Genomic DNA, 11,254 nt, shown 5'->3' with positions numbered 1-11,254 from the left:
TTTTTAAACTAGCAGTTTAGATAATTCAGTGTAATATAATCAATTCCTATCATTATTCAATGTGATGCTCAGATTATCCCAAAATTTAACCAGGAGAGGCCCCTTCAAATTGGCTTTGTGTCTTTTGATAAGTTGTTTAGCACAGAGCTCACCATGTATTTCCTCTCCCTCCATTTCTGGAACCAATCTTTTCTCCTAGGAGAACTGTTTCATTTACTGGAGAATGGTATTTAGAAACTAAGATCTGAGTGTTGAGTATAATGCCATTCTTATTTCTTACCCTTCATGTATGACCTTTTAAAATCTCTGGAATCTTTTAGGAACTCCCTGTTTGCATCCAGTGTTTTTAAATTTCATGGTTATGTGCCTTGGGTTGGTTTGTCGGTTCTATCTATTGTGGATTTTTCAATCTAAAAACTCACGGCCGTCAGTTCTAGAAAATTGTCTTCAGTTATTTCTTGATGATTTTATTCCCCTAGTTTTGCCTGTTTTTTTCTTTCTAGAGGTCCTATTATTTGGATGTTGGATTTTATAGTCTTTTGTCCTCTTCTGGCCAAATCTTTTTTTTTTTTGTTTTGTTTTTTTGTTTTTTTTTTGGCCAAATCTTCAAATACAAGACATATCAAGGCTCAAAGATATAACAGCTTTATGGCTAGAAAGAGTGTAAACCATATAATGTAGAGGAGTTGGGGCCATCCTGTATCTCACCAAACCAAAGATGGTATGTGAAAAATATGGTGTGATGAAAAAAGCAGTGATTTGAGGCAGAAAAATATATTCCAGCCTCAGATGTGTCTCTTACTAGTTTAAGGATTGTGTGGCAGTAGATTGTCTGTACAAGTGGTTGCCAACAATTCCTTCCACTCATGTCAATATATGTCACTTCCTTTATGAACAAGTGGAATCTATTTCCCGTTCTCTTGAATCTAGGTTAAATGACTTGCTTTGACCAGTAGAATACAGAAAACTAATAATGTTCCAGTTCTGGACCTGGCAGCTTCCATTTTCATTCCTGAAAACTATCAACCACCTTGCTACAGAGAGGAACTTTTGGCTCTTCCAGACTCTATTTGGGTATCCCTAGCCAATGCTAAATAGACCAGCGATGAGCTGACCCAGTGAACTCTCCCCTTTGTAGAATCATGAACAACTTGGTAGTTGTTGTTTTAAGCCTCTAAGATTTGGAGGTAGTTTATTTCCTAATAATAGTAACTGAAACAAATTAGTACCCAGATGTGGATTGTTGCTCTAATGAAAACCCTAAAATATGTGACATTGACTCAACTGTAGGCAGTATCCACTCTCTGGTTATCCACTCTCTTCTCCCATTCTGTAGGTTGTCTTTTAGTTTTGTTGAAAGGGTGGAGGAAATTGCTGTAGGAGGTTGGAGAAGCGGCAACCTAGGTTATGTATTGGCAAAATGTTTGACATTACCGTTGCCTGTGGTAACATGAATGACAGAAAATATGCCCAGTGAACTCTGAATCTAGCCAAGGAGATTTCTAGGCAGAATCCTGAAAATGCCAATGATCTTTATTTAACTGCTTATGATAAAGTATAAGAGGAGAAAAATGCACTAAAGAAAGCTGTTTGGTTTTTGAGCAGAATTGTTAGGCAGTAAGATTTACAAAGTAAGAAATGGCCTCAGAATAAAGATCAATTTATGTGTGACTATAAAACCTTTTTTTATTTTTAAGATTCAAGAGAGGGGCGCCTGGATGGCTTAGTAGGTTAAGCATCTGACTCTTGATTTTGGCGGGGTAAGTGATCTCATGGGTTGTGAGGTCCAGCCCAGTGTTGTTGGTCTCCAGGCTCAGCACAGGGTCTGCTAGAGATTTTCTTTCCCTCTTCCTCTGCCCCTCCCCCACACTTGTGAGCTCTCTCTCTCTCTCTCTCTCAAATAAATAAATCTTAAAAAAAAAAAAAAAAAAAGATTCCAGAGAGATTTAGTGTGGTACTCTGAACCCATCTCAGGTCTTCGCGCGGAATCTTAGGTGCATTGTTCTAGCCTGATAAGCACAAAGTAGAGAAGTCTGTTTTTAGAAAGAATAATACCTGTGAATTTTGGAGCATGGAGTTAAACATCATTAAGATTTACAGAAAACCCGTGATGTTTTTGAGAAAATTGTATTGGTTATAAATTATTGGAGCACAGAATGAACCTCAATAAGATTTATAGAAAATCCACAGTTTTAAAGATAATTGTATTTTTAAAAAAGATAATCGTTGGCAAGTAATGCAGAGCATTTTCTCATGTGCGTGTTGGCCATGTCTATGTCTTCTTCTGTGAGATTTCTGTTCATGTCTTTTGCCCATTTCATGATTGGATTGTTTGTTTCTTTGGTGTTGAGTTTAAGAAGTTCTTTATAGATCTTGGAAACTAGCCCTTTATCTGATACGTCATTTGCAAATATCTTCTCCCATTCTGTAGGTTGTCTTTGAGTTTTGTTGACTGTATCCTTTGCTGTGCAAAAGCTTCTTATCTTGATGAAGTCCCAATTTGCCATCAGGGAAATACAAATGAGATACCACCTCACACCAGTGAGAATGGGGAAAATTAACAAGGCAGGAAACCACAAATGTTGGAGAGGATGTGGAGAAAGGGAAACCCTCTTACACTGTTGGTGGGAATGTGAACTGGTGCAGCCACTCTGGAAAACTGTGTGGAGGTTCCTCAAAGAGTTAAAAATAGACCTGCCCTATGACCCAGCAATTGCACTGTTGGGGATTTACCCCAAAGATACAGATGCTGGGACACCTGCACCTGCACCCTGATGTTTATAGCAGCAATGTCCACAATAGCCAAACTGTGGAAGGAACCTCGGTGTCCATCGAAAGATGAATGGATAAAGATGTGGTCTAGAAACGACAAATACCCACCATTTGCTTCAACGTGGATGGAACTGGAGGGTATTATGCTGAGTGAAGTAAGTCAATCGGAGAAGGACAAACATTATATGTTCTCATTCATTTGGGGAATATAAATAATAGTGAAAGGGAATAGAAGGGAAGGGAGAAGAAATGGGTAGGAAATATCAGAAAGGGAGACAGAACACGAAGACTCCTAACTCTGGGAAACGAACTAGGGGTGGTGGAAGGGGAGGAGGGCGGGGGGTGGGGGTGAATGGGTGACGGGCACTGAGGGGGGCACTTGTCGGGATGAGCACTGGGTGTTATTCTGTATGTTGGCAAATTGAACACCAATAAAAAATAAATTTATTATTAAAAAAAAGATAATTGTATTAATGAAAGAATTGCCAGCTTTCTTGGACACAGAAACACAACAAAGTGGAGTTTCTGGACCTTTGAGTTTCTACTGGCAGGAAGCAGGTTGAGAAAGCTACTCAGCTACAAATATGGGCCATTCTTAAGGAAAAGGAAAGACCTTTCAGACAGTGTAGTGAAGAGGCCAGAGGGCAAAGCCCAAAACTGATCAGACAATAGATTGAAGCAAGGGTCAGCACACTATAACCCATAAATTCAATCTAGCCTGTCACTGTTTTTGTGTAACCTACAAGCTACGAGCTCTGGTAGCTTCAGGCTTTGCTTCTTGAAAAGCCACACCATTACTACCCTGGTGTAGTGATGAAGAGCTGGAGGATGAGAGACCAGTGGGACAGGAGACCTAGCCTGCTCTCAGACATTCTAGCAACCCAGCTAAGACACTACACAAATGGGTTAAACCACTTCTGATCCTCCAACCCCATTTGAGCTGCCCCACCCAACATCATGTGGAACAGTCAAGCTGTCCCAACTGAATCCTGTCCAGATTGCAAAATCATGAGCAAATAAATGGTTATGTATGTTTTAACCACTAAGTTTTAATGGGAACTTGTTACATTAAGTAACTTGAGTGCATTATTTAATCTCTGGACTGGGCAGAGAACTTTATTTGGGTTCTAGCTTCATCTATAAAAATTAAGGATTAGACGAGTTAGTCTTAAAACCTCTCTCTGCTCTAACATTCTATTACTCTGAATGATTCTATTCTATAATTTTTGTGATGGCTTATCATTGCTAGCTAGTTACTATTAGCAGTGTTCAGATATGGCAAAGTGTGAATAAAATAGAGGCTTCAGAGGACAGTGTGCACAACAGTAGTAGTAGTAATCTCACATCCATTGTAGTAAACATTCTCCCCAGCTATGGGGGGGGGGGGGGGAGAGAAAGGAAAAAAGAGAATCTTTGCACCAAGAGATTAAAAAGTTCCTTTATACTGCCAGAATTGGCTCCACATTCCTCAGATAGCAAACCATGACTTCTAATAACTTCATTTTTATAACATCGGTGTAAATTTCTGGAGCTTGAAGCAAACTGGCTATTGCACAGATCCGTATGTTTAAGTTTGCTGGAGTCTCAAGATAAATTAAAAAAAAAAAACAGTCTTTTGGAGACTTGGTGACTTTTATGCATTCCGTATGATTTGAATTAAATCTTAACCTTCTGTCGAGGGCCCACCACACCCAAATAGCAATAAGAGGCTGTGCACCCTGCCCTGAAAGGAATAGAAGGAAGGCTGGCTCCTGTCCGCCATTATAGTCTGCCTGTGTTCTCCTTCTGTTCCAGAATGTTCAGAGGAGTAGGCATATAAACACGATTTCTGCCTGTAAGGCTTTCACCCTAAACTGAGGAGCTATAAATTTTAAAACAGGGATTTCCTGGCTGGCTCAGTTGGTGGAACCAGTACTGCTTGATTTTGGGGTGGTGTGTTCCAGCCCAGGTGGGGTGTAGAGATTACTTAAAATCTTTTCTTTTTTTAATGTAAATCAGAAATTGTATCATAAGAGCGGGTTTATTTTCTATGTGCCCTTGATAGGGCCTATCACGTGTCCATACCAGTGAATGAGCTTGGTAACAGCTCAGGGATGAGTGTCCAGGGACTCCCTTTGTGGCCAGCTGGTTTGGTGATCCTGAGCGTGGCAACCAATGTCCTTTGACTCAGCTTTAATTTTATGGTTCTCTGGAGTGAAACGGTTCTCAGCTAGAAAACAGACCGTAAGATCGGTGGAAAGAGTGAAAGACAGAAGCATCAGGAGTAGGAGAAGAGCTCGGTGAAGCGCCTGAAAGGTGCAGAACAGCGGAGGGAGCTGCGAGAGGGAGAGAGAGAGAGAGGGAGAGAGAGGGAGAGAGAGAGAGAGAGAGAGGGAGAGAGGGAGAGAGAGAGAGAGAGAGGGAGAGAGAGAGGGAGAGAGAGAGAGATGGCAGTTAGGGGAGAAGAGGAAACTTCTTCGTTGGACTCGCGGCTCGGAGCCGCCGGCCCCACCCAGCCGCACCCCGGCCGGCCCGCGGGGGAGCCCAGGCCCGGAGGCGTGGCCAGAAAGGGAGAGGACCGCGCTGGGGAAAACGGGCTCCCAACCCCGGGGCGGGGGTGGGGGTAGGGGCCTGGGCCTGGGCCTGGCTCCGGTTCCTCTCGTCCCAACTCCGGCCCCGGGCCTGGCTGTGCGCGGCGAGGCCCCGGCGAGCCAGGCTTTGCAGGGCAGGCCCCGGGGGCCGCCCCCCGCCCCTCCCCCCGCCCCCCGCCCCCCTCCCCGCCCGGGGCCTGCAGGTCCGGGCTTACGCTGCTACGTTTGCAGACGGCACCGGGGAGTCTCGATTTACGTGTCTTGGAACAATTCCTTCTTCCACTGCATTGACGCCTCAAAACAAAAGAAAAGCGACTTATCGCAGCCCCGCGTCCCTGAGGCCTTGCTCGTCCCCTCGCCCCAGTCAGGGCTGAGAACTCGACGTGGCGCCAGGAGCGCGCTGGAGGAAGGGCGGGGGGAGGGGCCGGCCGCGGCCCGGGACGCCTCGGGCGGGCGCGGGAGGGCGCGGGGGGCTGGGCGCGGGGCCTCCAGGGCGAGGCCGCCCCGGGCCGGGCGGGGTGAGTCACCGGGCTCGGGTGGGAGCCGGCGGGGGGCGGGGGGCGGGGCGGGGCGGGCCTCGCGCGCTGCGGGAGGCTGTGGCGGCTATAAGAGCCCCACCCAGGGCAGCCGGCGCCGCTCTGCACCCGGGGACGCTCGCGGCTCTCGGCGCCCGGCCCAGGTAAGCGGGGAGCGCCCCGCCCTCCGGCCTGGCCGCGGGGCGGGGAGCAGCGGGCCGGGGCGCAGCGGGCCGGGGCGCAGGGGCCTGGGGCCGCGGGGCACGGAGGGGCCGCGGGGCTCCGCGGGGAGCGGCGCCGTGGCCAGGTGCGCAGGGGAGCAGCGGCGCCCCGGGTCGGGGGTCGGGCATCCCCCGGAGTGCTCCCGGGGAGCGGGGCGCAGCGGAGGGGAGCGGGGGGGAGCGGGGGGCCCGGGCGCTGGGGCGCCGCAGGGCGCAGGGTGTGGCTGCCCGGCAGCTCCCTCCACGCTTACCAGGAGCTCAACAGCCTTCTAGAAAGTGACCTCCATCAGCCTGAGGTCACTTTATTTGAAAAACAAAAAACAAAACAAAACAGAAAACAAAAACATTCACCTCGAACCCAAGCCCCGGGGGTTTGTGGAATTCCAACCGACCGGCTGGAGGGAAGCAGTGGGGCGTGGATGAGGGGGGTGTGCGGGGGCAAGGCCGCTCCCCAGGGACACAGCAAAGCCGAGAAACCCTCCGCTCGTGCTCCTCCGTCTAGGTTACCTTGTCGGAGAGCGACTTCTGATTTCCTTGTAATCTGGAGAGTTTCCCACTCGTAGACCATGTTTCGCGTCAGGAAGGAAGTGTCCCCCAGGTGCGGGGAGGGGAGGGAGGAGGGAGGGGATGTCAGTGACTGTGAGTCCCCGATGGTGCCGCAGCGAGTCCGGGACCCGGGTCAGGGCAGGGCGTGGCCCCCGGGCTGCTCCGCGCAGCGCGGCTCAGCCCTTGGGCCCCATCAACCAACTACCTGGCTGTTGAGAAGGTAGGAGGAGGTCCGTCTCCCCTGTGACAGTGGCTCAGGGGTACCTGAGCTTGCCTCCACCTACACAGGTATTATGGAAGATCTCAGAAACCATGTTCATTCAAGAATAAATCTGTAAAGCACACTGGACGCACGAGGTGCCATGCACATGCCCACGCACGTTGTCGCTTTTGTGTTGATTTACCTTTGCAAAACTATGGGGATTCTGAATGTGTCAGAGAGCGGCGGCCCCCTGGGCGCCCACTGGGGCCTTTACCCTAGAGCTTTGAGATCCTAGAGTCTGGGAGTCCCCCGCCCCAGCTCAGACCTACTTTACTGATGGCTTCTGTCCAAAACTGCGGGCTGCCCTGTCTGGAGCTTGGTGGTTTGGAATGCAGGACGTACTTTCTCACCGAAGCAATAATGTTACAAAGGTGGTTAGGTTCCCAGGTTAGCCCAGGACCCTCCACTCAAAAGGCTCTGTATCTAAGTATTGCCTTGATAATACATGCTTAATTTGGGGGTTGGGGGGTAAAGGTAGGGAGGAAAGGCGGGAGGATAAAGGAGGAGGATATGTGGGTAGGAAGAATACATCACTGAAATATTATTCTGGAACTTTCCTAGTTTTAAGGTTGGCCAGATTAATTAATTGGAAACTTGTATCTTTGCCCCCGCCCCCCTTGTTTTTCCACCTTCCTCCTGTGACCTTAGCATCCCTCTTCTCTGACCTATTAGGAAAGCCATTAGGCTTATCCAGTTCTGCGGCCATCCTTCCTCCTTTTCACTTTGGTGCACTTACACTCAGCTAGAGACCAGCAAATAGAATCAATATTCATTAAGTTAAGAAGGTTGGTGGTCCTCAGCAACACAAAAGAGTTGTGTTATTTAAAAACCCAAGAAAACCTTGTTAACCTAAACAGATCTGTGCTGTATGAAATTAGAGGCCTCGGAATTAAGGAGCCACATAATTATGACATTCAGGCATTGTGAAGGAAGATCTCCGATGAGGCCAGCTTCAGAGAAGCAAACTTGGGAGAGGAGTCCTCTGGCCAGTGGCGTTAAGACAGTCCCGTTTAGCACTTCCCTCCCTTCTTCTGAGTCCCTCTGTTACCCAAAAGCTTCAAGGGTTTCTCCGAAAGTATCCATCAACCAACATCTGTAGTGCGAGGATGTGACCATCAATGTGCTTTTCTTTTTAGTTGAGGGTTTATGATTTGGAGACCTCATGGATTTTGTAATTTCCTGCAGTGCCAAATGGCCTGCCTGTGGCAAATGCCCAGGAAATACTGCTTACTCACGGGCTTTGATTAGGTGCTTATTCTTGGATTGCGTCTCAGTTTTTAACATCTTGTGTCTTTGAGCTATTAAAGTACCGTATTGACTGACATTAGGCTGGCTGGCATGGCCATTAGTTTCCTGACTAATTTCTGATTTAAGTAGTTTTCCTGGCAAGGTAGGTATCCTTCTATAATTGGTATTGATCTTGAGGGCTGTAGGCTCTTCCTGCACCATTGGGCCTAGAATCTTGCACTAACACACCCATGAGCCTTGTGCAGGGCTGTGGGCCGGCTGAGGCATTTTTTTGTTAATGAAGAGTGGCTGTGTCCCAGTCTCTACTGGGCTGCTTTGAACATCCATTCATTCCATGATACTTATTAAGCATCTTTTCATGTTCTACTCACAGATAAAGGTACTGGGTATGCAAGAGTGAACAAAAGAGACTGAAAAAACAAACAAACCAGAACAAAAAAACCCTGCTCTTGAGACTTTCAAGTCTGGTGGGGAGAGAAAATAATAGACAAAGTAAGTGAATTGTGTAGACAGTAATTGGATTCTGAACTTTACATTTTCCCAAATTAATATTTAGTTTCCAAACTTAGCAGGGGCTCATTTCCCCCCCTTAGTCTAGCTGTTCCACAAACCTGAGTGTCATATTTAGCCTGCCTTGTGGTAGTATTTTTTTAAATTATTGTTACTTAACCTGCCTTCCGGATTTGATCATAAGAATTAAATAGAAATGGAATGCTTCTCTTTCTCTCTCTCTCTCTCTAATTTTTTTTTTTTTTTTTGCACATGGGAATCTACCTCCCTCATTTTCCCTAGTGCCTCACCCCATTCTAGTTGGAGGCTACATCAGGAAATTCTGATTCTTTTAAAAAATTCTTTCCACTCCTTTACTGGTATGCTCTTCCTTCTGTTGCCAGAGGCAGTCTCCGTCTACTTTGTTGGGAGGCAGGTCAGCAGTAGGGGTCAGGAGATGCTCCGGCTTGTTTTGGGTGGTTCCACTGAGATTACCTCTGAATCTCCCTTCTAGGGTACACCCTGAAGCTTAAAGACATCTGTGCTCAGTCATGTCAGGGAGAAGTCAGTATATCCAAGTAGTCTGAGTTCTAATCCTAGGTTCTGTGTGGAAAGTTCTGAATCAGAGGAGTGGCTGTGACCTGGAGTCCTTGCTCTTTGTCTCCCTACCACACCCAGGGAACACACTCATAGCTCAGAGGAAATGGGAGTCCCAAGGCCACTTGTAAGTTCTTCCTCCTTTCTGTTCCTTCCTTGCATTCTGTGCCCTAGGAGATGTAGGTCGCATTTCCACGTTGTCCAGTGGGTAGAGCTAGGACCCAAGCGGTCCTGGCAGTAGAAGTAGGGTACTGGGGTGGGAATATATCAAGAGAAGAAAGAGGCTGCCGCTGAAGTGATCTGTGAAGATTTGTAAGGAAGCTGCTGGCAGCTTAAGCATCCAGCTCAGAATGTATGGAAATAGGATGTTCAGTCTGAGGGAGAGAAAGAATGATGGGCAAGAGTGCATTGAAAAAGAAGACATAATGAAATGGAAAGACCCAGGGTGTGTAAACCATCCATAAATGCGAATGGGCGCCTACTGCACTCAGACCTATAAGGAAACAGAAGTGATTGTGACAGAAACCTGTGGGCAGATAACATGGAAGGCCACTTTAATATACTCATTTTTGACATTTCACAGACACACAGAGACAGGACCATAGAGCAGGAAGAGGTGCAGGAGAAAAAAGTACATTATTTTTTGTATCCTGAAGTCTACCGAGGATGTCAGTTGATCAAGATTGAGTGTTTCCAGAGGGGGGAACTCGGAAGAATTTGGGCCTAGAAGTAGTAGAAGTATGCTGAGTGTATTTAGAGAGGAATTACCACCAGTCCAGCATTCCTGCAATGCCAGGTGTGCATATGCACTTATGTAGGGGGCTGTGGAGGAGATACTTGTGGAAAGGTAGGTAAATTCCAAAGTGTGGGAGATCTTGAATGCTGAGTTTAGGCTTTTTCTGTAGGTACCAGGTTCCTCTTAGAAATACTGTATGTGAGGGGCACCTGGGTGGCTCAGTGGTTGAGCATCTGCCTTTGTCTCAGGTCATGATGCTGGGGTCCTGGGATCGAGTCCCACATCAGGGAGCCTGCTTCTCCCTCTGCCTGTGTCTCTGCCTCTTTCTCTTTTATGAATAAATAAATAAAAAAATTTTTTTAATAAATAAAATCTTAAAAAAAAAAAGAAAAAAGAAACATAGTATGTGGGCCATAAAACATTGACATTGAGCTGTAGATGTGAAGGCCTGGATTTCCCAACCCTGAAAGCGTTCCATGCCAACTGACTTCATTCTTCCTGCCAGTCTCTTTCCACCCACTCCAAACCCATGACAGGGAACCGAGTACCTCGGAGAACAAGAGGCTGCCACGTAGGTCTGTAGGTAGCAAATGAACACATACTGATTCAGATCAGGCTGCAGAAGGGACGAGCCAGAGCAAGTGCTGTTGTGTCCGTCCTGCTCAGTTTGATCAAGGCCACTGGGCACAAGTCCAGGATTTCTGCAGGATTACTTGGCCCTGTGACTCAGGCATTGATCAAGACCATAAAACCAAGGACAAAAGTCTGTGTTTTCAGGAATGTTCTGTTCAATAAAAATGCTTTGAGGGGTGAGGGATATGAATTCCACTCCCATATTTTTTTCCCCTCTTTTGGTTTAAAATTCCAGTTTGACCCTGTAGGCCTGGAACTCTGCACAGGGAAGGTTTTGGTGGGGAAACCCAACCCTCCCCACTGCCACCCCCACACATTTTCCTTTTAAAAATCCTCATTTGTATCATCCAGTTCCTGATTGATTCATCATGGTTGCTAGGGCTGTGTTTTGTGGTAACACATCAACACCACTTTTAAACTAAAGTAGGTGTGTCCACAAAACTAAAGTGGGTGTGTCCACAAAACTGGTGGAGTATATTCAGATTGCAGATTTGGCTGTGCAGACCAGCCCTGTAGCAACATGTATTTGTTTGTTTGTGCGAATTAATATTTGGGTTTTCTGGAGCTGGTTCTCAATTCATTTCAGTAGAACTTGTTCTTGCTGTTGGCAAAGTGTTAACTTTTGGATTTGCTTTGTTTCAACCCTTTTTGCAAATTTTGTTTTA

General features: G+C 46.8%; 1 protein-coding gene and 1 long non-coding RNA gene across 3 annotated transcripts in view; one reads left to right on the top strand and one right to left on the bottom strand.

The window, feature by feature from the left end:
- Positions 1-2,111: 2,111 nt before the first annotated feature.
- LOC144303318 (uncharacterized) lies at positions 2,112-6,797 on the bottom strand. Of its 2 annotated transcripts, XR_013370390.1 has the most exons (3): positions 6,586-6,797; positions 5,558-5,636; positions 2,112-5,087 (listed from the first exon to the last, which is right to left on the bottom strand). It is a non-coding gene; the product is annotated as an uncharacterized LOC144303318 (long non-coding RNA). The 2 variants fall into 2 exon arrangements; XR_013370389.1 differs by lacking the exon at positions 6,586-6,797 and having other exon boundaries at positions 5,558-5,843.
- ANXA2 (annexin A2) overlaps positions 5,927-11,254 on the top strand; it is a 45,612-nt gene continuing 40,284 nt past the window's right edge. The window contains exon 1 of the mRNA XM_077881316.1: positions 5,927-6,021. The gene's annotated coding sequence lies outside the window, so the exon portion shown is untranslated. The remainder of the gene's footprint in view (positions 6,022-11,254) is intronic.

This window comes from Canis aureus, chromosome 32, assembly GCF_053574225.1.
Source record: "Canis aureus isolate CA01 chromosome 32, VMU_Caureus_v.1.0, whole genome shotgun sequence".
NCBI lineage: Eukaryota > Metazoa > Chordata > Mammalia > Carnivora > Canidae > Canis > Canis aureus.
The sequence above is the reverse complement of the archived record's forward strand: the minus strand, read 5'-3'. Positions and strand labels throughout refer to the sequence as shown.